Source organism: Branchiostoma lanceolatum, chromosome 9 (assembly GCF_035083965.1).
Source record: "Branchiostoma lanceolatum isolate klBraLanc5 chromosome 9, klBraLanc5.hap2, whole genome shotgun sequence".
In the NCBI taxonomy this organism is placed as follows: domain Eukaryota; kingdom Metazoa; phylum Chordata; class Leptocardii; order Amphioxiformes; family Branchiostomatidae; genus Branchiostoma; species Branchiostoma lanceolatum.
In genome coordinates this window covers 15,492,809-15,517,782 of record NC_089730.1, presented here as the reverse complement: position 1 = coordinate 15,517,782, position 24,974 = coordinate 15,492,809, and the positions used below count along the sequence as shown (strand labels likewise).

The window sequence follows — 24,974 nt, the reverse complement described above, 5'->3', positions numbered from 1 at the left end:
GTACTACTACACATCTTTCTCTGACATGTCCGCTTCTCACATGTCCGTGCTGCTCTGTCTGATACATAAGAATTGCATAGTATTTCTCCAGTAAGAACCCATGTGCCTGTCATGATAGGTGAAGATCCATTGGTAACTCTCAGCTTTGCTTTCCCCACGTTCCATTTTCCATTTGTGTGATGGGATGTTCATGTCAGATAGCGACACCAACTACGCCGCGTAATCCTATCCATTACTTGGATGGCTCTGATGTATCTGTTTGTGAATTCTTTCAGGAAACTGGGCATTTGTCATAAGCTGGGTGTGTGACATAATGATAACTGTGAGCCTGAGGCAAAATTCGTTGTAGGGCCAAGAGGGTTTCTATGACGTATTGACGTCAAGGTGTGTGACAGGAAAGTCACTGACAGGTAGTTCAGATCGGTGACGCTGATAGCTCTGAGATTATGCGTCATGCTCCCGCCGTGCTGATTTGCTGCTGATGAATCTGTGTCAACTTTGCTGTGGTATAACAGTAGCTTGGGTACAGTAGTATTTCCTAATGCAGATTAATCCTTTTGATTGAAAATTGGTAAAGGTATGGCATTATCATTTCAAGTTCTACTGTTCGCCTCCGACAAGAATACTAGAAACAAATATGTGGCGTCATGTTGGTGTGAAGGTTAGGGTGTTTGAAACAGAACCCAGACGTCCTGGATTCATAACCTCTGACATGCCACCGATGATGTGCCCTTGGAAAACGCACTTTACATGACTTTGTTCCCTCCATCCATGTGTAGAACTGGGTAACTGGTTTTGGTTGGGGAGGTAAAAGGGCTCCCTTGGAAATCAGTTACTTTGCTAACTGAAGGAACCACCCTAAAGATTAATAAAAAAAAGGCGGTGGAAGGAGAGGGGCGTACATGCCCTAGACACAGGATAACATTAACAACCCACTTCATCGATGTCCTCAAAAAGGCGATGGGACTACCTTTACCTTTATTTATTAAGCTTATTCGTTGTTCTTTGTATGTTGCACTCACTGTTAAAATAAGTATTAACTTGTTCCACGATGCTCTTTTCTCTGTCCATAAAAGGAAATTGAAAAAAAAATTTTGACGTTCCAGTATCTCGCCAACAGAAGACGGAATAGCTTTTAGCGAGCGAAGATATGGATGAACCTCTAGGCCAGTGAGAGAGGCATATGAATCAGGAGTCAATGTGTGGGTTCGCTGAACAATTTCGAGAGGGAGGAATATCAATAAGTTAGACTTTTTTCAACGCCTGCTTGGATTTGAAGAATCAATGTCTTGTCCGTGATGAATGAGGTTGAAAAGACTCCTCCAGGTCTATATATACATCTGCACAATTCAAACCCCAGGAAAAGCCCCCATTTATCAATTTCCAAGTTCAAAGATATGCCTCCAGCGAATGGTCATTTCCGGTTTTCAGACTTGTTGCCGATGGTTACTGTGTTCGATTTTCCTTTTAAAGTGCAAATTACTGCAAACTTGGATGTCATCCAGACGTTTCAACATTCTGTTCGTATTCTTGTACAGAATTCAATACAATTATAGGCTGGTAGAATAAAGACCATCCACCATTACAAAGTTTTCAAAAGCAAGAAGTGTCGGAGCATAGCACACCGAGTAAAAGTAGATTTGTATGGAAAGATCGAAATAATCCTATCTATCATAAACAGCTTGGAGCAGGCCCAAAAGGTCGGGTCTAGCATAGCAGCATTTCTACTGGTGCCCGATGTATCGTCGATGTGATGTCCAATAACTGACCCCAACCAAAAGATATTAAACTTAAAGGGCACGATGGATAACGCAGATGCCATGCCAGGTGTCATTGAAGCTTCAAATTCATATTCTGCCTCACCAGTAGTTTGCAAATACGGAGATACATCCAATTTAGACTAAAGTTTAAACCTTTATGGGCTATCAGGTTAAGGAATATACTTAGTTCTTGGTGTAACTCGTATATCTATCGTTAAACTGAAACATGTATCGGGATCATTGATTACCTCCATTAAGGTTCACGGAGGATATATCTTAGGCGACGTTTGTGTCTGTTGATCAACACGATAACTAAAAAATAGCTGGATGGATTTGTTCTATATTTGGTGGGTTGGTAGGATGTGACAAAACTGGAAGTGATTTGATTTTTGGTCCCCTAGCTGCTTTCCTAGTTACTGCAGTTTACATAATTTTAGAGTATTTGGTAGCAAGCTCGTGTTATTGCTTAGAATGCAAGGCACGTTTCCCTACATACTATTGTGGATGGGGGGGGGGGGGTTCTGGGTGGTAGAAGAAAATGTCTTTTTAACCATAATTGATAGTGCTATAAAACATAACATACTTTGCCCATCCAAACAGCGATTTCAGAAATTAAATCGCTTTGTGCTATATCCATTCGCTTACTTACCGGTAACTATGATCTCTTTGTAATGATAGACATCTGTGTCAAAGAAATGTGGGTCACAACGTCGTTAGTCTGGAAGAACATCTGTTTTCGTTAAGAGACAGATAAAATCCTAAGACCGCCATCTTTTTTCTGTCCTTTTCTCCCTCGGGGGTGATAGGTTCCAGTGCTAGGTGTACCAGTAAGGATGGTTGAAAAGTCATCTTTCCTTGGAGAGTGTACTCCTAGCCACAAACGATCCGTCATTGTCCCCATCGTGTGCAGACAGTGGTTCTCTTCTTTGCCCCTGCACGTAATGGTCCTCCTCTCCAAGCCATACCACCATCATTCATACGGTAGCAAGGGCATCATTCAGGCAGTGGCCGGTATTTTCTTATTCTACAAGCAGAGGTTGTTGGGGAAGATTGTTGTCAAGGGTTCGTCAGTTCCTGGTGGCATTCGCATTATCTGTAGAATACTCCACTGAGGACAGAAGGTCACACAGTGGGACCTGCGGATGAAAAATGGGGCATATGATAAAAGGTCATAATCTTCCCCAACAACCTCTGACTGGAGAGTATTATTTTCTTACTAGTTGCATTATAGGTCAAATCCGTTCGAAGGTTTTTCAGAGATGGCGGACTATTCCCTTAGTTCTAGGACTAGAAGGGTCGAAAACTTTCTATACATCCTCTTGTGTACTGCTGAATAAGCGCTTTTGCACTTCTGAGTACGCATGAGCGGCGACAGGAATTGTAGGTAATATGTCAAAGGTGAAGGTCCCTGGCTTGTAAACAGTTCTCGTCTCGACGATTGTCTAGATTTGCATAACAATGTCCAGACGGCTTTTGTTTATGTCTCAGGGGCCTTCGACCTTTGATATGGTACCTTGATATAATTTCTGTCTGCACATGCGTACTCGGAAGTGCGAAAGCGCTCATTGTGTGTATGTATTGAACTTCTTACACCGACTAAGTATTCCGTAAATACAATCCGACTGCATACTGCGATGTGATGCTGCTACTCCTTATTCAATGAAAACCCACCTAAATTGTATTAAGCATTGTGACCAATGTGACTCACTGTGCTGTGTTCCCCCACAGCCAATCGCTTGATCCCTGAAAGTCCCTTCCTTGGTGGCCATCCCTCCATGAAATTACATCATTAATCCCCTGAGAACATGAAGTCAATATGTGCCACCATGGGCAAAATACAATATTGCAGATCTGCAACGAATTTCTTAGTTTCGCTTGCGCACTGTGTGACCTTTTGCCCTCTGTAGATTATTTTACAGATAATGTGCATGCCACCAGGAGCAGCCAAACCCTTGACAACTTCATCGTAGACAAGAACAAGCGCGAAACACTGGGGTGGGGCTTACTTATCCCTTGATCCTTCCACTTCCTGATTGCTAAATCAGCTAGTAATGATAAAACTGCTATCTATAATAACTGAATAGGTTATACACTATAGTGTTTTTATTTGACTTCAAGATGGCGTTCTGTCGTAAATTGCGTACCATAGTCGAACATATGTCATTAGCACTGGAAGGAGCTCTAGAGATGGTGGCCAACGGTAATCTCAATAATGGTTGAATATTCACAGAAATGCTTACGCAATGCTCCCAATGGTGCCTAGGCTCTTTTACCCCAAATGTGTAGGGTGCAGTAGTAAATCATACAAAGTACCAATGATAGACTGAAACACTGCATGAGGGAAGAGTGATGTGATGGCCGTTGAGGGTTGAATAAAGCTATGATAGTTCCAATGTGGCCTAAAATCTATAGACTAAAAATAATTGGAGTTTTAAGATGACGGTATGTAACATTCACTTCGTCTTGTGCGCGGTCTAAGCTCACTATGACGAAACGCCCCCACACATAAGTCGCTTTGCTCTTCAAATATTCTCAACAACCATCTAACCAGTGTTCTTTATTTAGCCCACGCTTCTACCGTGGATACAGCTGAACTTAGGACCACTTACGTACAGGAACGGGAGAGCTACAGTCATGGCGGTTGCCCCAGTTGGCTTACGACCCTTGCTGCAAGAGATGTCCAAGAATCTCCTATCTGGGAGCCCAGCGGTAGCAAATGATATAACGAATCCTGCGCAACGTGAAACATCAGAATGAGAAAAATCAGAACACACATAACGAGGGCTGTCCCACTGAATGAGATTTTGACTGAGGGTCATGTTCCCCAGAAGAAGCCATTAACCCGAAGAGCTTTACTTCGTGTCCACCTCTCTCTTTCAGACGAGAAGTAACTAGCTTTAAAAGTCATCTCTTCGATTAAGCTGCCGTGGCGTTTTCCACCGGACCGTTGGCATTTAGACTTCGGAGATAGCGTAATGGTTTCAATTTATGGCATTTAGAATGAGGAGATAGAGAAATGGTTTCAATTTACCAGTGTATCCCCAGGCGGGCCATTGCCAGCTGAACACGTTACTTTCTGACGTCCACGATTACAAGAACGTTATACATGGACTTTACCAGAATCGATATTACCTCTGGGCTACAGTTGTAGCGACTTACACAACGATCGAAATCAGTTGAGGCCTAGAACGCGCATCTCACCTGTGTATGGACGAAGAACATATTATTCAGAGGTTTTATTATTCATCTGAAGTACAGCCAGTAGGTACTCATGAGGCTATCAAACTGCCTTTTTAACTTGCTCAAGGCACCTCCTCGATCACGGGACCCCCATTTTATGTCCCTTCTGAAAAAAGGAATGCAGCTATAACCAAAATACCCTTACTCGATTTGATCAGAAGGTCTCCAGCTCCCAGTTACACAATAGTTGGAGCCATGAGCACAACAGTTCATTGTTAGTCTGCCGCGAGTTGCAAGGACATCCATATCTTGGGCCACAAAACATACTCCAATTGTTATGGATGACCATCAACTTCAAAGAAATGTTTCCGTAGCTTCATGAGTGTGGAGATACAAAGCACTGGCATCGAGGAATGATAACAGGCACCTTGTTAACTTCACACAGAGCCAGAATGGAGCTTTATTCGAGCCAAATATGACTCATTTCGAAGATCGTTTGCATTCACAACCTTCGTTGATGCAGCTGTTTAAAGTGAAGGTGGACTGCATCATCGTCGTGATGGGTAGTTCAAACAACGTACTGTCTAATCTCAGTTATCATCTTTATGGTGAGAGTGCACACGATATGCTTAGTATGGAGAAAGGCAGTTGCCTGGGATTTTCTGGGGATCTTAGTTTTCCCTCCCTTTTGGTCTTCGACACCTGGATAGGTTTAACTCCCTCAAACCTATTGGGAATGCTAGAATCCGGACATACATCTTCGGCTGAAATCCAATTACTCCAAGATTATCACCTTGAAATCACCTCCTGGTACAGCTTACAGAAATGTACGAATTGATGCGAGTGCATGCGTGCTCTGCATTTTTGTACTTAGGTACCTACAGAATGCACCATGGTGCAACTAGTATTTGCTCTGATTTTATTGTAATTGAAGGTATGAAAACGACGTAAGTGTAGAGTAAGCGTATAGATGGGTTTGAATCTAGACTAGCAATGCTCACTTGCGATATAGCGCATGGGTTTGCGTTTCTGTCATTCTCCATAAGATAATCCTTAATCTTTGGCACACTGAAGTAGCCGCTTGGTACTCCATTCTCTATTGGTTACAGAGTTAGGCAGCACCCTGCTTGTTAAGTAAGACACAAATGAAGGGAGAATATTACTATCAGCAAACTGTTTCGAAACAAGAACATCTTTTTCAGCTACGCAGCCCCATTGTCTGTTTAACTTGCGTCTGTTGCCTTTCCTTTATAAATTTATATCGACACCTCCTAGGTTTTCCCTATATATGACTTAGAAGGCGTCACCTTTGAAGATGGCAAATGACACTTGACTTAGAATCGAATAGAGATCACCGCGTCCTTTATCTATGTACACCCAAGTTGGAACAGTCCTATCTACAATCATTTTCTACTTAATTCGTTGTCTTATCTCTAACAAACAGCCCATCCATCTTTCCGTCAAGCCAACTGGTGTTTCTTGACATTTGCCACGCTTCAGATTTGGACCGCATTTATGCACAATGTGGATGTGGAGGATCTGAATGTTTCTGAAATACATCATTTTGAAGTTAGTAGAGTAATGACGAAGACATTCAAGAATCTGTAGTCATAAATTGAATGTAGAAGTCGGAAGATATCATAAAATCCACGTGACCACGTGTCAATTCTGTCCAACAGAAGATGAATGTCACTTTATCATGGATTGTTTACGATATGATGATAAACGCTTAAAGATGTTCAACTTTCTTTCTGCTTGCTCAACAGAATTGGATTCATTCCATCTCATAGAGAATATGTTCTAGAAGAAAATAAACCTTACTGTGTACGAATAGACAAATTTATCAAAGAAATTTAGTACTACATGTAGTAATATAAGTGATATGTCAAACTCAACATGTTGATCTATTTATATACTTGTACGTAGGTTAGTGTTGCTTCATTTGTAACCACTTGTTTGTGTGTTTCTGTGTGTGTGTGTGTGTGTGTGTGTATGGTAACTGTTATAGAAGACATTACGAAAGGCGCTGTTTTTAATTTGATACATTTCATCTTATAGATAAATCTAATTTCATTCTAGCAGATGATAATCCTGTGCACAAGTAGGTAAGTATATCAAGGAATAGTACAAGTGATATGTCAAACTCAGCATGTTGATTTACGTAGGTAATTAACTATCAATCCACTTGCATCCACTTGTTTGTTTGTATGTATAGTTGTAGAAGATGTTACGAAAGTCACTGTCCTTTAGTTGTGTCAATAAAGTTTGCATAATGTTATGAGAATGAGAGAAGCAGTCGTCTGCTCAACTCGTAATCATAAACCTCTATGGGGGTGTGTCTCCATGGGGTGTGCAGCCACAACGGGCATATGTCTGGAAAAGCATCATGATAAATCGCGACGAAAAGAAACCGTTATGGGATTATTGTCAGTACTTCAATGCCAAATTGGCAGCTCCTCGTCCGTTTTATACGATCTTGTAATTGGACACTGTTAGATTGAATGTAATCAAGCTGCACTTGTATATTTTACACAATCGTAACAATAACACGGTTAAATCTCTCAATAGTTGTTCAATGGCCATGAATTCTACTTTCTAGTGTAATTGCATACATTTCTGTCCTTTTAATTTCGCGGATCAAACGTACCCTTAATGACTTGCTATACTTTAAACTTGAAAACCTATTCATCTATTCATCCTATTAATTCCTTGTTGACACAATATTCTCCGATTGCTTTCAACCAATGATCAGTGCAGTGTTTTTTCTTAGATGAATGAACTTTTTAGAGTATTCTCATTTTTATACATAGTCGAAGTTTACTCATGAGAGAAGACGAACTGGAATATGGTCAGACACGCAATGTCATGAACAGCCATACTATCTCTCACTATCACTGTAGTACTCCTCTCCCGTCAAAAATGAACAGTAGATAAAGTAAGACGAATTATGGACATCGAAGCGTGTGATTTTCAAAGTACTATCTTTTTAATCCTATTGTGCATAAGGGATATGAGAAAAGCAGGCTTCTTACTTGAGTCTTACTTCTTGAGCTTATTGAGTCTCAAAAGAGTTAAATATTCAGAAAAGAAATTGGTTCTGGTATGCTGTGATAAGGTTATCAAATTTTGACCTACAAGTCCTTTCCCCCTTATCCTATTACAGATGACAAAGTGGAGAAAGATTGGTAATTACTTATTTCGCAGAAGAACAGTTTTTGGCATGCTCAGACTGTCTGGCATGCCGCTATGTATAGGATATTAGTTACATACATGACTGGCATTGGCAGCTCAACGAGGTCATGGAATGAGGCCACCGCTGGCCATAGGGTGTGTTGAACAAGTCAAGCCATTTCCAGGCTGCCAAAAGACCATATCCCATGATTAACGACGCTGATTTGTAGTGCCATTGCCCCCCCCCCTTTGGTCAAGAGTTTAAATGTTCAACGTAGTGATCTGGGTTGTTAGTTTGGCTCCATTTCGCTGCTGACCGAACTTTCATACTCATAAAGATGATTGCATAGCCTTTTACATCTTGAAGGTACGTTCTTGTAAAGCGATTGCCGCATGCAATGTATGTGGCATTAGACTAAATTACTTACATACATGACTGGCATTGGAGGCTCACTGAGGTCATGGAATGCAGCCAACACAGGCCATAGGGTGTGTTTAACAAGTCATGCCAGGTCCTGGCTGCCAAAAGGCAATAGCCTGTGATTAACAATGCTGATTTGCAGTGCCATTGTCTCGTCCACCCCCACCCCCCAAATGATGTAAATATGTATATACTATGTAATGTTATGTATATGTTATCATGTATATGACTCCAGGAAGAGTAGTGAAGTGTACCTGTGTAATTCACTAATGGATGTCGTTTTAACAATGAACAATAAATGTTCCACTTTGTGATCTAGGTTCCATTTCAATGCTGACCGAACTTTCATATTCATAGAGATGATTGCATACCCTTTACATCTTGAAGATTTGTTGGGAATATAGGATCAACTTAAGTTAATTATATGGACAAGGACATTCAATCCAATATGTGTTTATATAACAGGTCAATCTAAGGGAAATGATTGTGGTTGGACCATCACCTACCGAAACTCAACTCAATAGTTATTCTTTTTGACATCTTGCTTTTATAACATACAGCCATGTGTTCCTATAAAGCGATTGCTTTGCTTGAACTCGTTCTGATGGGTTTGGACCTATCTGTAGGAGATTTTACCTACAGCGACCCTGGATGTCCAAAAGAGAGTTAGCGGATTTGTCCTGAGCGTTTCCCATTACGTCGCCCACAGAATGGTGTTTTGCTGAAGGCCATTTCCTCCCTGGCCGGGCCTTATCAAGAGCAAACGGGCGTTCCGTGGCATTACAACAGCAGTAAACCGTCCAGGGTTTTTCCCAAGGTGGCAATAGACAATTCTACCTGTGTGCAACACATGCTTCAGCCGGTTGCCTTCTATTTCCAAACTGAACGCTTTGGAAGTCTTTGGTGAATAGTGATATACTATCGCTAAAAAATGAGTTTGAAAAGACCTTGACCACAAATGATTGAAACATTGAAAGCCAGGTTGCAAATCATCAAGCTTCCTTAACGAAGTGGTGTGTGGTTGAATCTTCCGACAACTTTCCGGGAGGAAAACCTTAATGTTACTCTTGTGACTCCAAATAATCAATCGGGAGGGTTAAAGGAACGAGAGGATGCCCATTTGTCATATGGAGATGAATGCCAAAGTTAAGCCTGCTCGCTTATACCCCCATTCCACTAGGGCGGCGCTCTCGCCGCGCGCTCTCTGTGAATTAAAATTTAACAGAGCGATCAGCGAATGTAATAGATTAAGAAAACGAACAGTTTTACGATTTGTCTGTCTTGTTGTCTTTTCAGTCATACTGTAAATTTTGCACAATGTTCCAATTATGAATTCAAGGGTTATACAAATCCGATTTAGGTTACAGCGAGAGCGCAGCGCGATCGCCGTCTAGTGGATCATGGAATGGGGGCCTAAGTGATCAAAACGACCAATCACATTTCACACTTCATGTGTCCTTACAACAAATACATTTAGATCTTTAATTGGATAGGGAATATGGCGCCTTCTCCATCCCATTGTACCCTGCAGAACTTGACACATTTCTTATCATTTCACCTAGTCATGCCTTTTAACTCTTTAATTTGTACTTATTGTTCTTTACTTCGTCCATGGCTTGGAGCAATATTGGTCGATTCGCGTGGCAGCTATAAAAATGGCAGTGGTAATATGCGATGAGTTGGTGAGTTTTGATATGAAAACTCCACGTCTGTCATTGCCCGGATGTCGAGAAAAACTTTCTAAACCTAGTCTAGAAGAACATCAGAATGGTGATAACATTTAAGAGGATGAAACATGCGCCACTTCACTAATGTCTCCCATTACTCTACGAGCTATTTCACTCATGCTAAACCAGCAGTTCTAAGCTTCTGTCGCCTTGATGCTCAGGGAAATGGAATCGCGGGATCTTGTTTTATATTTCGATGTCTTCTACATGATTTGGTAAACTCTGTGCAGTGGAGTTATGTTGATATAGTAAATGAGAAAGAAAGGACACGTTCTCTTGCAGAGGCTTTATTTCATGTCGCATCATAGAATAGTCTGAAAGTTGTTAGAATTGAACGCTAATGGATATCTTAATAAATAAAACAAACAAACAGTCATGGTCAGTATCAGCCATTGCCTACACTACAGGCACAATTAAAGAGAAGAATATACAATCAGGAGTATAGATTAGCAATCATATAGTATATAGTGTTTAACACATAGTTTTCTGGTACATATTAGTATATAGTATTTTAGTGTTCCATGTTTTAATATTTACATCCATCAGACCATGTGTGGCATATATGCATTTAGCCTTTGGGCCAAAATGTACATAACATTAGGAAGTAATCAAAAGTAGTAGTAGTAGTAGTAGTAGCAGTAAATTTAGGTAATGTCATCGGAGAACATGCTGAAACTGAATACCAACTGAAACAAGTATCAGACTCTCTAATGATTTCTTCACAATGGTTAGGGCATGCACAAACAGGCTTTAGTACTTTATGGAGGTAACCACAGTCCCAATGCATTTATACACTTTCTGAAGGGAAGCAGTTACAAGTGGAACAGAGTTTTACGAAAAAAAATTCCTCTTGGTTTCCTTTTATTTTGAGCTTTACATTCATCGTGAATGTGTTCCGTCCCAAGTGATGTATTTCTCATACCACTGAAGGCCCTCATAGCCCCTGGTGACCTTTAAATAACAGTCCAACTTACCTATTTTCCTTTATCGAGGTAAAGCAGGAAACCCAGGGTGGCCATAAAGAAAACTATAGAGAGTCGCAAAATATGTTACGTTTTTTTATAGGTCACTTTGCAGCCTACAGAACGAGAGATGATATTGCATTTCAAACAAGGTATCTACATACCAAAAAATCAAGACCATCATCAACCTCTTCTTTAGTTATTCTCTTTCAAAGTCTGAAACAAAACCTGCTCCTGCAGTTCTAAAGAACCGGCTAGGGAGTCCAAACCTACACCACTTACTTTCTGCTCGAAGAGCTATCTACCTCTGCAAAATGACGACCATGGCATGTCCACACAATATATCCAAACAGGAAATTCCACTGCAATGTCGTAACAAGCCGATAGGGGGCCAAAAATCTTATCCTTCCCATCAAGACCTATAGCTACCACGTACCAAATATCAATTAAGTTCAATTCATCCAGGCGTTCTCGAATTATACTGGCCTTCCACATGAATACACACAAACGCTACCGAAAACATAACCTTCTTAGGTAACGGGATGTCATGTGTAATGACTGATAATGGCACAAACACGAAACAAAGCAAAAAGGCCAATTACTTTTTGTCATTATTAGATCTACCCTTCAGTGCCCTGGGGAACGTCTCTAATTTCCGTTTAGATCGTACTTGGTCTTAGCCGTACACAGGCAGCAAAGTGATTGCCGACGTGATCTATATGGATACTCGTATGGAATCCAAATACATCTAGCTGACGGTGTGTGAGCATGTCATTAGTGCTTGCTTGAAGACCGCAATAGAAACTTCACAATGTGAAACAGCACTGCCTAGCAATGTAAGAAGTGCCTTTTATAGATAGTTGTAGATATACATAATGGGCGAGAGTGTGAAAGGCGGAATGAGAAAAAGAGATGACCGATGCCAGTATTCAGAGTTTCACACGTAGCTGTGTAAGAATAATGATTAACCCTGCATGCTGCAAAGCATTGTGCAAAATCTAGAAATATAGCCAGAGAACTCATACAACTGACTCCAAAGCCGGCTTACACGAATGCGGTTCCAATAACATTCAACAAGGCCATTACCAGCCACATAATGGCCGTCTGGGAAGTTGATAAAGTGGGGCTGGGTGCTGGTCTATTGGAGGTTATTGGGGAGGCACGAGCTGGGACATAAAATGGACATCTCGCGGTTTCAATGGACACGCTGGGCATTAACCGTGCATTTATAGAGATACAACCGATGATGGCCTATTGAACATCAACCTAGGAAGGTTATGTCTATGCCAGGCAATTCTCAAAAGTGACTTGTAAACTAATATTAAGTTTTTATGACTTATGTAAGGTTGCATATCAGTTTATGGACGGCAATATGAAATATGCTGTTCGAAGTCTTTTTAACTTCTAAAACGCGTTGCCAAGAATTACGCAAAATATGTGCATTTACCTATTCTTTACATCAAAAATGTTTATAGCTAAGTAGATTCACTAAAGAACTTGCACTCTAAATTGCTCCCTTTACCCAGTTTTGATTTAAAATACACCCGAAAATGACTATCAAGGGCTTTTTTGTCATTACTATACGCATTGTAGAAGGTAACTAAGCAACCGGATAGATTTTGGAATCAGTCGGACGTTTCAGGTAGCATACGCTACCTTTCGTCAGTGACTGGACGAGATTTCTGGTTCAGGTTTTTTTAATAATCAAAAAATATGAATTGATATGCAAATATTGCATCTCGTAGTTTTTAGTTCAAAATCTGGTGAACAAGAAACCTCGTCCAGTCGCTGATGATGAAAGGCAGTGGATGCTAGCTACCCAAAACGTCTGGTCATTTCCATAATCTATCAAGTTGGTTCAGTAACTTGTGTATCTTGTTACCTGAATGTCTCTCCCTCGTCGACGTATTTTATCAGAAGCAAAGGGAAGCCAAAAGTACTGAAGTATACTAGACGTTTTGTATGCACATGAATTTGTATATCATTGGTAACATGTGTCCCTTGCGCAGTGGGCCAAACATATACAAGGTCTTCATTCATTAATATCATTCAGATTTTCAACCACATAATGGTATTCCGGGACAAGGCCATCTGTGTTCTCGATGTTCAAGAGCCTTCAGCTAAAAGTGACAAGGCAAGCCATTCTTGTGAGGGGCTTCTATGTGATAGATGCCTCCGGCAAAGATGGATTACTACACAAAGTAGGGATAAAAGACCTTGGTAACATAACCGTTCCCACTTAATACGAGCCTTAATGGTTTGTTCACCGAAATCATGGCGCCTCAATCTTTTTAAACGTACCGTGACATTAACAGCAAGAATGATATCAGCAATTCTGACTCCAATTACAGCCTAACTCCGACGCCTTGAAGACGGATTGCTTCCCACTAATAATCTCATTAGAGTCACACATTCAGATTTTTTTTCGACTCTTGTGTAAAGGGAAGAGATTACTGAGAATACCTTCACCTCTATCTACTTAGCAGCGTATCTTCAATATCAATATGTGATGCAACATTCTGTATAATTTCTTGTAATATTCCGAAAGTGATGAGCAACACACATGTTAAACAATGTTCTGAAATTCATGGAGTCACACTATAAGATTCTTTCGACTCCTATGCAAAAGAAACAGAGCCCTTTCCTTACTTTGTAACCTGTCTTGAATTTCAATGCAACATTCTGCATAATGTGTTTCGTAATTTTCCCACTATTTTAGGAGATGAGTAATACACACGGTTACAATGTTTTTAAATGAATGAAGTCACACATTCAGATTAGTTCGACTCCTGTGCAAAAAGGAACATATTAGTTGCTCAGAGTACCTTCACCTTTACGTACCTACCTAGCTACCTTCATTGAATTTCAATGCAACATTCTGCATATGTTTATCGTAATTTTGCCACTACTTCAGTGATGAGTCATACACATGTTTACCATGTTCTTAAAGTCGCGGTGTACACAAATTATACATGTTCACAGAACTCAACTCACTATACACGATTCATTCGCACGTTTTGCCTTCTCACGACGTTATTCATGCCTAGATGGGATATATATATTAAGTGTGATGAGTCTCTCGGGACGAGAAGCTTTTGTTGTGCTTAATAGTACCAAGGGTGATCCTCGCTTACCACCTGTTTTAACCCCAATTTAGCAGCGATACACAGTTTAGAATATATGAATATAGACCGCTATAGTTGGTGTCAAGATCTTTGCCGTTCTACTTAACATGTGCTTGAGCATTCCCGTCAATGTTTCCATATTCAAAGGACCTTCTCATTTGTCAAATCAAAGATAATGAATCATTTCGGTGTCCGAAATTACTAAATGACTATCTACTACGGCTGCCACTTTGCCAAGAAGAGGGAGAAGATATCACGCCTTCGTGAAATATTTGGAGTTTCTTGTGCGTCTAGGTTAATTGTAGTTCATTAATCATTCAAATATGGTCTTGATTGAAATTGCATTTGCCCACTTCCTGTCACTCTACGGTGAACGTGACGAACATGTGGAACCTTGTTTTATATCATTTCCTTTATACTCATCTGTTTATATATTTGTTTACGATTCCGTTTAAGGAATAAATGGTTGTGTTCCCGCCAAGCTCGATTTTGTGTCTGCCCACGTTTATCCTTGTGCCTCCTTGAGGTCGGTAAGGATTCCTTGCATTGTAAAACAAGTTTGCCATGGAAACCTGACGTGGCAAAATATGTAATTGCGAAAATGCGAACAAACAAACAAACAAACGAAGACCAAACAATACCTCCCCATTGATAGCCCCATCCATTGACTCCTGACAAAAGACTTGATCCAGCACGTCTAGACTCTACTTCCTGTCACTTCCACACCATCTTCTCATTCATTTCCTGCCATTCAAGTAGTATATATTCAAATAACTACGAACACACAAATACACAAATATCCACGGCCAGATTTCTAATTAGGGTATATTGTCTATTGATTGATATTGGACGGTAGGGGGTCAAAAATGTCAAACACCTGATTACAAGTATTGAAAATAGTCGTTTCAATCATAGATAAATTGAGTGTCAAATATACTTAACCATCAGGCCAATGATCAAACCGAACCTGATCAACGAGGGACAACGATCATGGCTAAAAAATCAAACTACAATGCAATATTTATATTGCCCTCAATCTCTCAATAAATCACCTCTTCCACTCTCTATATAAGTTTCTTAAATAGTTTCGCAACAAATTAACTATAAACCGCGTTGGTACGTGTTATATGATGAAAATTTACTCGGTAGGTAGGTAGAGAATACTAGAGACGGGTACTGATAGAAAGTATGCAAATAACATCACATTTGTAACAAATGCTACATTTTCTGAACACTACATGTATACAATATGTACCTTTTATTTGGTGACGGACCATAAAGTTGTGTGAGTTCTACAAATGATAGTCAGCGCGATTCAAATAGATATTCTCCCATGTGCATCGAAACGCACCTATGTGATAAAAAATTTGGTACACATCTTGATTATTTTTCCAATCTGTATAAATCATTTTTGAGAAAACAACGTATATGCACCGTACTAATAATTGTTCTTTCTGAACATATGCTCACTAGGCATTCAGTCTCTGGGCCTTGTATTCCGGATTTCATCAGAAGCTTCTGGTGACTACCGCTTGGAAAACTACAACTTGGATGTTGATAATTTGTTATTCATCGAACACAACACAAATTACACCCGAGTGAAAATTAGACGTCACCATCCAAATATATCATAAAACCTTCGACCCCATTTTCTCAACATGGATATTAAAGGCAGTCCATTGCCATGTGTGGGTCAATTCTTCTGGGTCCTATTTTTCTCCAGTGCTGCAGTCAATCTATTTACGGGTCACTATCGTACCCTCCCGAAAGGGACTGAATGCGTTCAGGTTGCCGTTCCGATATCAAAACCAATTCACCTTTAGATAAGTCCTCCCGAGAAGCCTTGGTCACCTTGCTTGGGACTGGTAGACTAGTGGTACTTTATGACAGGGCTGTGTATAGCGATTTGCACATGTTGAATGGCCACCATCTGGCACAACAGAGATCGATACAGCCGACAGGAATCGTGCACAAAGCCTGAGGTTACACATAGCCGAACATGGCTCTCGACCACTAGCCAACCATGCAAGGATGGCGGTAGGTCTGGGGCTGTCTGACCAGTTATGGATTAAATTTGACTCCCAAACACACCCTGATCACAACTGGCTTACTCCCAACCACCAGCCAACCCATTCCAGACCTTCTTGATTTCTGAGAGATTCAACACATTCGGCTGGCGTAGCCGAACACTATCTAACCGCGCCGAACACCAGCCAACCTAGCTCCCGAATTCGAACCACTCCCAACCATTGTTGGGGAAGGTTGGGAGGCCATGTTCGGCCATGTATTACTGGGGCTGAATGTGTATACGTGCTTAAAGAAAAGTCTACATTCTGGTAACCCTTTGTTGTAGGGTACGAGATGGGTTTAGATCTAATTGTCAGAGATTGTTGATTGTTGACAAAATGTTGCCTAGACAGTCTTTTATTTTATCTTTTGTGCAGTGCATGCGTTAAGCTCTGTATATCAAAGTCACCGTTCATTTCATGTGAAAATTTAATGTGGAATATGACTGTAATATATGCCTTCTATACATATCTCGGTCTCTTCTTACATCCTTTAGAGCTAGAGGCATTGCTTGGTAAATACTTATTGATTATGAAAAACGTATACTCAGCGTCACTTTGATTGCATGCTTTCTAATGCTTTACTTTGCGATCAAAAACGTATTCCACTCACGCCAAAAGAAATAAAATGTGCTTGGGGGTTGCAATGGTTTCCTAAATTGAAATGCAAAATATACTGCACCGGTAAAGATGTCATTGGAAGCATTTTTGCTGTACTATCGGCATATGTGAAAGGGGACATTCAGTTCCCCGTGTCAATACATATATACATATCTATCTTGATGTAGAGGTGGTGTGTGCAATATCAAATGACGTGCCACTATAGTGGCTCAAAGGTATAGTGTTTGTGAGGCAGAAGAACCAAAATTCGACGTTTTTAGTGAACAATTATGAAATCAAAGTTAAAAGATATCATGTGGATTGCCATCCTTCCTCCGCAAGTGCATCCCGTTTATAACGGCGCTGGTACCGGTAAACGCATTGAATATTAATTAAGGAATCTATGACGCAGGACGTCCAATGACGTGGCGGTATCGTAAAAAGGACCGGTGAACAAAATCGTCTGATTCACATTCGGCTTGGGGCAGCGGAGCATTGAAGCGGCAACCTAGCATCGGCAAAACTCGTCTTTCAGTGGAGCCCGGTAGTTGAAGAGTGAGGAAGCAAGACAACGTCTCTGTAGGTACTAGGTACGTTCCAAAAGCCTTAGTTTAGCAGGTGTAACATTGGGTATGACATATACGATTCAACTTCAAGCGCGGTTTCGGTACTGCTGGGCCCTGAAAGTAGACAGACGGTTAGAATGACCCAAGGTAGTGCGTTTTGTGGATGTCTTGTATTCTTGAACAATGTTGACGTCGTGTATTCATGTGATTTAGAGTATAAAAGTTATCTAAAAAATCAAATCCAGAATGCTTTTGATATTGGATTTTATATGCTATTCGTACTCAAGGCATAAAACCACCTGAATATTTTTGTGTGTAGATGGTATGTAAAGAATTTGATTGCATTTGATAAATTTTGAATTTTTAGAAAAGCCGATTCTCTATTCGCACAGTATCAACTTCAATCTACTCAATAATACCATAACCACTGGGCCAAGTACTCATATATAAAAATGTACAGAACAATTTTGGTTCATTCCTCCAGGGACGTCTGGGTTACGCAAAATCTAATTTTTGGGGCAAAAATTGTACTTCGCTGAGCTAGAAAGAGAATCAGGGTTTATTGTATTCATTTCTTGTCACCATTGTAAAATGAATTCATACTTCCACTGCGAGTACTACTAAATATTGATAAAGCCCAGGAAATATTTCCAACGTCAAGACCTTTTGACATCGGAAGATATGGTTGTATGATGATATCGGTGTAATTTGCTGAAATTCTAATATGCCATACATGCAATTATTGCCGAATTACAATATCCCCATATTGACCGGCATACTGCTTTTGCAAATCAATAGATTATGAATGCCGTCTTTTTGAAAATGATTCTGTGTATTTCATTTCTTCGGTGCAATGCTGGGAATTTTGGTGTTGGTTGTGGGAATTGCTATTACCTTAAATGGGCCGTTTGGGGTCGGATATTGATGTCGTTATTTGTAAAGAAATCCGTATTACGTGACTTTGGAGCTTTATGTGCAGCCAAGACCCTTTGTTATGATCTGCCTAAAAATATACCTTTCGATTTTTTGATTTACTTTATTTGACCACAAAATAAGGCTCATTGTTTTCCACTCAGGTGTTACATTAACTAAATTGTGATTCACCAAGTCTTAAAAAGTTTTAGGTTATACCCATCAGGGAAGCAATCGCGAGGGAGCTTTGGCAGAAGATTTTGATGAAGTAACCGCATCCTAAGCAAATCACATTATGACTCTCATCTGTCATATCTATCCAATGGTGGGACGTCAATCTTATCAGCTTTGAAGAAATCAGCTGTAACGAGGCTGTAAACATGTCACATTGATGGAGGAGGTACCACCGAGAATCTTTTACGTCAATTATAGGAGACAATGACTCTTCATGGTTGGTTAGCCAAGCAATTTAGACACGGTGGTAACACACGATACGTGTATATCATATACCATCTACATGATATCAAAGCAATAGCCATAAATATCAAAGAACCGATTAAACTTGTAACTTTTGATTATTTTGAAATCTACGCTAAGCTAAGATTCAACACACTGCTCTTGATAAACTTTTAGGCTACGTCAATGCCAGCGAATCTTTTTCTAAAAAGGATCATGCAAACATCTAGATAAATCTTCAAATACCAAAGAAGTCTAAGGCCGATAGTAATGGTCAGTTTTAGCCGTCAATGTGTCGCCGTGTGTGCAAATGTACATGTATTCAAAGAAATTATGACCTTGCATTATTACCAGTGTAGAAATGAACCCAGGTAACATTTAAGTTAGTCTGCAAACGCTCTCATGAACTTTGTTCAATCACTACAGCATGACGCTAGTCAACTGGCAGTGGTGTGTGTTCAACTACCATACTTTTTCCCCAAATGCTAAGCAGAGAAAGCATTTTTTGGTATGATATGATTCGGGATCGAACTCAAGAACTAACATATGCAAATTGAACGCTCTACCCACTAGGCCATTGTATCGTCTGCAAGTCGTAAAAAGCTAGTCAAAACGCTGCCCGCCATTTGACAAAATCTTGACAGGAAACATTTTCTCGTATCAAATGGCCCATTTATGAACTCATTACCACATATTTCAATTTAATGAATTAAAATACTACCATTACAGCGGTCTAGCAAATTTAAATGACTTACAACGTTGAGTGGAGACCATTCCCAAAATAAAGAATGGCGAAGCTTCATGCCGTCTTATGTGATCAACATGACAGAGGTGTCTGAAAGACAACATTACAAATTGCATTACCGTCTCCTGTGTGCATCACTCACAGCTAATGGCTTGTCAGAATAGGCACAAACGACTTGTGAGCGCCATCTGTATAATTGACATCAATCTGCTGATTTGGTAGACGAAAATAGGCACTTAAGTTTTAAACTGGATCCTGTTTTGATGATGCCAAGGACATGACAGACAACTGGTTATCATGCTTAGTATCGCTTTAACAAGACTAGTATATGGTAATGTTTTCTTGTTCATTGTGTATCTAATGTTTAAGGCACAGTCTGCAACTTTGTCATCGTTTAAAGTAGTGGGGGTGGGACTTATTATTTTCGTCGGGAGCTAAGGACACGAGAGACGGGAAACAGCCTGGAAAGTTTCTTTGATAGTGTAATGGCACCCATTCCACTAGAAGTCGTATGCATGCGATCTCGCTATGACCCGGGTTTGATTGTGTTACACTTGATTTCGTGATTGGAATATCATGCAAAATGTACAAGTATAACTAAAAAGACAACAAAGCACACAAAGCGTAAAAAGATTAGTTTTTGGCGACGCCTCAGGGGCGAGCCAAATTTTTACTATATTGTGTGCAGATTGCAAGAATTCTAGAAATTGTACAGGAATGTGAAAGTCCATGGGACGATAGCTCAAGAATGCCTGTATGTATTGTCTTCATACTTTATAGGTTGGTAGGTCTGAGGGTGACCTTGTAATGATTGGATTTTGGGCCCCCTAGCGACTTTCTATGGTACTGCAGGGGAACTTTCACTTTTCAAATCTCGTCTTCTGAACATTCTATAGTCATGATTTTTTAGTGGTGGATAGCTCTTTGTTAGGAACATATGTCCTGTAGATTTGGACCCCTAGCGGCTTTTTTTTGGAGCTGCAGGAGCTGATTTTGACTCAAACTTTGAAAGAGAATAATTCAAGAAGGGGATGACGAATCATCATAATTTTTGGTGTGTAGATAGCTTAAGTGATGATTTACATAATCATATGCCAATTATGCAAATCAATTTCTCATTTGCATAATTAATGAGGACAGTTAATAAATCAGCTGCATTCTATTATAGGACTCTCAAACACATGACATATGTAACTGAGAAAGAGATAAATATCGATAGATATCAGTTATGTAAATTGATACTTAATTTGCATAATTAATGACAAAATACTATAAATCCATAGTGGTAAATGATGGGGATATCATTTTTGCACCATTTGGAAGTTAAGTAAATGTGGCCACTATTTGACACAAATCTTGCATAGAGGGCCTCATTTACATAATTTAGGAGGAAATGGTACGATATCTTTTTTTGTGAAAACAAGATTTTCATACATTGGACAACTTGTGTTATTTTGGTAGAAAAGGTGATCGACTGATATGATTTATGCCGCAAATTATGCGAGGTCCTTATTGGCATGTGGGTTAAAAACGAAAACGTTAGCAGAGACAACCGTCGCCATGGCAACATCTTTTTAGGTTGCCAATCTTGTTTATCTATGAAATTCTTTGTCAAATTCTAGGTCGCAGCGAGACCGCCTCCACAGTGGAATGGGGTGTAAATGACAAGCACAAAGGTATTGTGGCTCGCGGTGATTCGATGGCACATTCTGCCTTATTGACCGTGCAAGAAAATAGCCGTGAACTTTCTCAATAATTAAGGCGCCATCGACCCCTTGATCTTCTAAAATGGCACCTTAGGGGATCACAGAACAATCGGAACAAGCCCACAAACCGCCCTATCGGAGGAATGATAACATCTATTAGCTAGGTCTTGGTGCGATGGCTCCATAGTAGGAAAGTTCTTTTTGTTGGTGGTATCTTAAAGCATTGTCATACAACCTAAGTTAGTAAAGGATTGCAGTAAGTAACACGGGGTACAAATAGAATGAGAATAGTGTATCTGATGAGACCCATTGGCATTGCTGTTTATAGACGGTATGGACAGTGCTAGAAGCAAAAGTCCATTAGCTTCTGAATGCTTCTGAATTGACTAAGGAAAAAATATGCTTTCATAGAATGCTGTCTATTTTGCAAGTAAATGCTCTCTTGTCTTGAACTCTTATATATCGTTGAAGATTCGAATAATTCAACATGTCGTTTCTCTGTATTCTCCCTAAAGTCTAGCTTTCTAACAAACGTCCTTTATCTGACTATGACTAAACGAAATAATTTGGAATAAGTACTATGGGCACGTCTTACCGATACTTTATGTATTTGCTAATTCCAAAAACCATCAAGATGTGTTTGCCGATAATCCGAAACAGTTTCAGCAGACAGCCTGCCGCCCCTGAAATGAAATGATACATTTTATGACGCAGTTTTCTTTCCCGCAAATCTGTCATGTTTCGTTGCGGTTTTCCTATGCACGCATGTGTGTCCTCAACAAGTTCATTTATGAAATTTTATGTGATTATCTTTAACATCTAGGACTGCTATGTTTTGTTGTGATTGTGCAATTACGTTTCACTAAATAAGGTGACATCGTGTGGCGGCCCAGAATCAGGGGTCCCTGGCTCGATCCTAGTCCTGATATTGTGCCCTTAAAAAATGCACTTTACACGACTTTCTCCACTTCACTCAGATGAAAATTAGTACCTAGCTTTGGTTAGGTGCGTCCTTCGGATAAGACGTTAAATTGAACTTCCCCGTTTGAGGATAGCCACATCTCTAGCACGTTGAAGAACCCACCGCAGTAGTGCATGGGGATCCTTCCCGGCGTGAGTGGATCAAACATTACAGTCTGGTCTCGGGCTCACATCTCGAAAAGGTAATAGTCACATCTTATGTCAATCATTCCACAAAATGTGGTAAATCTCATTGAAACACAATAGAAAAAAGAAACGAAATCCTTGGTTGAAGACATTTGAGATGGACAGTGAAGCGCATCTGTGCCAGAAAGGTCAAGGTATGTTACGCCTTAATGTGGCTATGGTGTAAGGATTGTGTACATGGTTTTCCTTTCACAGCTGACATGTCCGCTTACCACATGTCCGTGCTGCTCTGTCTGATACATAAGAATCGCATGATATTTTGCCAGTAAGAAGCCATGTGCCTGTCACAAGATAGCTAAAGATTCATTGGTAACTCTCAGGTTCGGTTACTCCACGTTCCATTTTCCATTTGTGTGATGGGATGTTCATGTCTGATAGCGACACCAACTACGCCGCGTAATCCTATCCATTACTTGGATGGCTCTGATGTATCTATTAGCGAATCTTTCCAGGAAGCTGGGCATTTTTCTCAACTTGCCTTTTGGTGTAACATGATGACATGTGTGGGTCTGGGGCAAGGTATTTGATTGAAGAAGACACATATGACGTTCCGACGCCAAGGTGCTTGAATGCAAGAAAGTCATGACAAAGAATTAATAGCTGAGTTGTCACGCTAATCTTTCCCTGCCATGCTATTGCTTAGGTCCCAATTGGAAACAGGGGCCCCGCCGGGTAGTTGAGGGGCTGGGTTGTTGTTTTTTTTGCACTTTAGGGCCCGACCCCTACGTGGCCCCGTGGGACACCCTTCGGCTGCCGGGCTATTTTGGGACCCCGAATCATTTTAGCCCGGACTTAAAATCAACGCGGGAGTCGTTAACAAAATGGACGCCGTGAGCTAATCGTGCGAACACCGGGAGATCCCCCCCCCCCTTACCCGGCAGTCTACCGGGACAAATTTGTGGCTTCGGGGTCTGGCCGGGACTACACCCCCTGCCGGCACCGGAGCAATTGGGGCGAAATTCGAAGCATACGCTGCATTACATGTTCTATGACATTTCTGACATACATATTCAGGCACAGCATTTGGAGTGATCATTTGAAAAGATACGGCATTAGCATTCAAAGTTCAATAGTTCGCTACTTACAAGTGGAGCAGCGAAGCTGCACATGATTGAAATTCCAGCAGTTTGCCAACGCCAGCGTTTCAAACACTGCAAGTGATGACAAAGAAAAGTTAGTAGGCAGAATAGCTTTTAGCGGGGAAAGATATAAATGGATCCGTAGACCATTAAGAGAGGTGTATGAATCAGAAGTAAATGTGCGGGTTTCTCTGGCCTTTGTTTAGTGGGAGGAATATCGATCAGCTAGATTATTTTCAGCGCCTGCTTGGATTTGAAGAATCAATGTGTTGTTCGTGACAAATGGGGTGAAAGAAAATCCCCCCTTCAGGCCAATGTACAATTCATATTCCAACGAAATCCTCCATTTATAACTTTCATAACACCTCAGGATAAGACATGACCCAGTGAATGGTGGTTTCCGGTTTCATACTTGTTGCCGATGGAATGTCATCATCATAACAAAGTGCAAATTTAGCGTACTTGAAGATCCATTGACTCTAATGGATTATTGTGATAACAATGGTGCATGACAAACGAACTTCACTTACCTTTTTGCTTACTGCAACCCATCTTATTAAAGATGTACATGTATGTATTTGTCTTCTCATGACATGTGGCAGGAAAAAAAATAGTTACCTGAATCATTTAGGTAATGGGTAAGCAACATCGTTATGCATATGCGCGCATGGATTTCAGGCTCTTGAATTTCTTTCAAAATTCTTCGATGACATCGTATCTTTTGTAGAATGTGAGGAGGTCATCTCAAGCTAACATGTCATCTACTCGCTTATCTGATTTAATCTATCCCTTAGGCTGACAATGTGACCGTTGGGGCACCACAGAGGATCTGGTAAACAGTTTTCTTCAACCTTTTCGTCTAGTGTTTTTCTTAGATGTCATCTCCACCTCTATCCAACGATGCCAATAAACCTATGTTGTTAAGGGCGTGATCTCTACCTAGCTGACCCCAAAGCAAATATGTCCAAGGACACTTTCGATAATGCTTAATCTTCATTACACCGATATTACGATTGAGTTAGAAGGAGTAGCTGCGTTTGACCAGCATGTATGCCTTAATCTACCGTCAAACTGGAGCATCTATTTGGAACGTTTATTAGTGCTTGGAATGCAACATGTAGTGGCGTACATACTGTGGTGTATTTTAGGGGGCTCATGGTACAAAACAGTGTCTCTGCAAGTAGGATCAAAGTGCAATAAAGCGTAACATACTTTGTGCGTCTAAGTCCGATTTATGTTCTTTTAGAAAGCGAGTAGCTCTGTGATTGTTCTACACATTCATTTTGCTTACCGATTACCATACCTTTGCATGGACATCGTAAAGATAGAAA

General features: G+C 40.4%; 1 protein-coding gene across 2 annotated transcripts in view; it reads left to right on the top strand.

The window, feature by feature from the left end:
* Positions 1 to 24,974, top strand: part of LOC136442076 (leucine-rich repeat-containing protein 4C-like) — a 46,634-nt gene that overhangs the window by 5,408 nt on the left and 16,252 nt on the right. The window contains exon 1 of one of the 2 annotated variants that reach the window (XM_066438692.1): positions 17,466 to 17,591. The exons of the other annotated variant lie outside the window; for it this stretch is intronic. The gene's annotated coding sequence lies outside the window, so the exon portion shown is untranslated. Of the gene's footprint in view, positions 1 to 17,465; positions 17,592 to 24,974 lie in introns of those variants that run through there. 2 annotated transcript variants of the gene reach the window in all.